The sequence below is a fragment of the Uranotaenia lowii genome, chromosome 2, assembly GCF_029784155.1.
Source record: "Uranotaenia lowii strain MFRU-FL chromosome 2, ASM2978415v1, whole genome shotgun sequence".
Taxonomy (NCBI): Eukaryota; Metazoa; Arthropoda; class Insecta; order Diptera; family Culicidae; genus Uranotaenia; species Uranotaenia lowii.
The window spans coordinates 144,652,663-144,656,849 of NC_073692.1; positions in this window are offsets into that span (position 1 = coordinate 144,652,663).

Here is a 4,187-nt window from a genome sequence, read left to right on the forward strand (position 1 = left end):
ACGTAAATTTCACACTCTATACCGGATAGAACACGTCAACTCACTAGTCGGAACGTTTCTCCGGCGTGACGTTTAAAGCGTTTAAATTCACCCGGCTAATCCCTCCCGATGAGGGTATACGTAGCGTATTCAGGTATTATCTGGAAAAATGCCATTCATAATCGATGGCGCTAATCTTGTGGCCTTGCCTTTGAGGGAAGGTTAAGTTCAATAACAGTAATTATGCACTTGAGAGCTGCGTGGTGGAAAGTTTGCTTGTGGATAAGGGTTGTCATTTTGAGTGTTATTCTTTATAGTAAATGGATTAGGAAAGTGCATTTTAGCGTACACAAGTAGTATTTTAATCGTCTTACAGTGAATTGGTTCAATCCTATCGAATTGGTTAATTTAAGTGTTCACAAAGAATCTGATAGAAATCAGATCTCAAGAGAAGATAGTGATCGAAATTTCAATTACCACTTCTTCCGAAAAATAATATCGAGTTTTTTCTTATATGGACAGTATAGAAATAATTAATGTATATTTTTCACTGAAGTGTGCAAATTGACTCCCATCCAAGTGGCGGCTAACGAATGGAAAGTGACATTTACATATTTTTTAACCAGCCCGAAGCAGAATAAGCCAGTTACCATTGGCGTCATAAATATATGACAATCCGAAACCATCACGCGTACATTATCAAGCTCAAGCGAAGAGACTCTCTACTCCATAGTCCCCCTACTTCTTTTTCTCATCACCAGTAAATATTTACGTCTCCCTTTGGGTCATCTTGGAGTCAACCGAAAAATGATAATACTCGGCTTGGATTCATGCGCAAACCAGAGAAGTGTGCCTTCAACAAATTGCTTATGCGTATACTAGACGCAATTGAATATGAACTTTCAAGTTCGAAAATGTATGGAATTGAAGAAATGATGTCGCCGAACTGCCCTAGACCAGCTGAATGAACGGACCTTGAAAAAGATCTGAAACCGAACGCCTCGGTTCGAAAAAAAATCCCCGGCTCGCGGTTAGATCAAAATAATTGACATCTGAGAGAGAGCGAATGGCGGCAACGACCAGTCGGTCGGTCGGTTTCTTGTGACAGTTTCTGGCCGCAAATAACTACTCTATATATAATCAATTATGATTGGTTCTGCAAATGAAAATAACGGACTCGAATTGCTTTTCCTATGCGTACCAGTCGATGATGATGGTTCTGCGTGTACCTACATAGTTGGAATATAAATCTGTAAACCCTCGACAAGTTAGAGTTAACGAGCCTTCAAGGGAATTTAGTGGTGGCGAGTTTCCGTACGATGCGGTGGAGTTGACCGGTTCTGCGTAATTTTATAACGGGTAGGAGTAGGATTTTACGGGTCCCTCAGTGCGCATTTCTTAAAATATGATGCTAATGTAGGGTTCATTTTTCGTCTCTTCGTAAATTTAAAAAAAAAATTCGCATTATCAGCTGAATGCAAGTCTACAAACAATATTGGCTATCTTTTAAAATACTGTTACATGATGATACTTCTACGGATTCCAAGTGAAAGATTATTTCTGAAAGCGAAATTTCAGAAATTATTGAGATAATATTGAATAATTACACTAGTTTGACGCATTTTTGAAAAAAAAATGAACTGAAGATAAGTTTTAATTCAAAAATGGACACTAAATCCGAAAATTAAATTCATAAAATCCCACTAGAGCAGTTTCTTAGTTAGTTTTGTTTAAAATATGCAATTTTGAAAAATAAAAACAAATGTACTGTTCCAAACATCCAAATATCTGTAGGAACAACAATTGAAATCTCTTTTTGGGATATCGATGGTGAATAATTTTGCCATCGACCATCTAAACTTCATTTTTTGCATATGATTAACAGTTTTGCTGATATTTGTGAATCCATAATATATAAAAATGAATTTCTGGAGGACTCTGAGGCCAAGGAAGGTTAATATTATAGTTTGGGAACTCTCCCTCGCACTGGAAGGGGGGAGGGGGTCTCCTCAACAGAAGTAAAGTAAGTCTTCATAACTCTAGAACTGATTATTTATGCAAATAGAATCAAATTTGTTACAAAAATGTATTTATGTTTGTTTGGAAACCCTTGCTTTCTCCAATGTAGAGATAGGATAGGGAGAGGGGAGTTCTAATAATTTTTTTTCATAACTTCAAAACAAATCAAGCAAAGGGAAACAAATTTGGCGTGTAACAGTAGTTGGATGCCAGGAATTTCTCTATGGTTATTGGAAACCCCTTCCTTCTTCCAGCGGGGAAAAAGGAAAAGGGGAGGGGAGCTTCATACAGTTTTAACTGCATATCTCAAGAACTATAACAGCAAATGGAACCAAATTTGACAAGGAAGGGGATTTGGGTACAAGAAATGCTTCTACGACTATTTGGTATCCCTCACTCCTTCAAAGAGGTGGATGAAAAGGAGGAAGGGGAAGCCCCTGGGGGAATCCCTTACAATTTTCAGTATAACTGGAGAGCTGATCGAGCTAAGGGATCCCAATTTGGCATGTGGGGGTATTTGAATACGAGAAATATTTCTACGATAAATTGAAGCCCCTCCTTTCTTACAGCGGGAAGGTAATCGAGCAAATGAATCCAAATTTGGTTTCACATCGGTATTTGAGTACGAAAAATATTTATAATACAATATCCGAGAAATTTATGTACAATATGGACAAAATTCGAAATGGAAAATTATTTGGTATGGTTCAATAATCATTTGACACACCATCTTTATTCCAGTGAGTAGGTACATAGGAAGAGGGAGGGAGGGAGGGGGGAGGGGTGGGGTAGTTTGAGAGGAATGGGGGTTGTGTTTTTCGGCATAAATGGAGAGCATATGAAGCAAAAGGGATTATATTTTATAAGTTAGGTTGTTAACGTACGAATAATTTGAGACATTCCTTTTTCAGGGCGGAATCGAGAAGAAAGAGGCTGTTTTTTGTTTACATTTTATTTGATAGAAATCAAAAACTCTTATCAAACAAAAGGAGTCAAATGTGGCATGTGACGTTTTTGAGATACTTTAAATATTTGTATGGTATGGTTCGTGAGCACTGTGGCAAAGTAAGGGGGAATTGTGGGAAATTTATATTAATTCGATAATCAAAGAACTTATGAAGCTTTTAAAAACAGATTAAAATTATCAGATCTTGATCAGAAATTTAGAGAGCAAGATTCAGAAAATAAGTTCAAGTCACAACTAGAAACTCCAGTTACAGCTCTCATTTTATAGCGGTTGCTTTTGAATTATGTTGTAATTTGATTTAAAATAGTGCCAACAAAACAGTAAAAACTTGAATAATTTTTTATTGACCGTACACAGCAAAAATTATTTCCTGTAAAATTACGCAAATGTCCTGTAACAAAAAGGAGCAGGACATTTACCTTAATTTTACAGGTCGAAAAACAAATTACGTGACATTTAATTTTCAGTGTTCATCTTTTTTACAGGACATTTGCTATAATAATAAATGAATCTTCGTTAACTTTCAAGGAAAACAATTCAAAATTACAGGTTTTGTTAATTACAGGTTGATTTATTTTAAAGGTTGCAGTTTAAGTGACACGTAATAGTCAAAATTTTTTTCTGTGTAACGTTTCGCAACCGAACCCCGGTTGTATCGAACGCGATGATAACAAACTGAGAAGGCTATACATCGATAGATCCTTTTCTGAGCTGATGGGAGCTTGAGCGATCACATACCATATTTTCGTTCGTTTGAACTGCAAGTTTCCGCTTGTGGGGCTTGGCCTACTAATGTGTGGTGGTGGATGCAACTCTATCTGTATCTAACACTTCAAAGTAGCTGGCCAGTGCTGAACAAAAATTTGGTTTGTGATTTGTGAAATTTTTTACACTCGTTTACACCATCTTTTATTTCTTCTAACTTTCTATTCGTGTAGAAAAATTCCATAACCTTAAGATGTTCTTACTAAAAAGGACATAACTTTTCACCGATAAGGTTGATTGAACTACGGTGATTATTCTCTTAATAAATATTGATTAATTTTTGGAAGGTGTAGCGAAGCACACCGAGTAAGCTAGTATTTGATTAAAAAAAACAAAAAACAACCTTCTTTTAGAAAAAATTATCTTTTATAGACGGATTTAGACTCTATGGAAACATTTCAAAAATTATTTTTTCTGTAGACCTTAAATGTCAATTTAAAATCAAATCTGATATTAT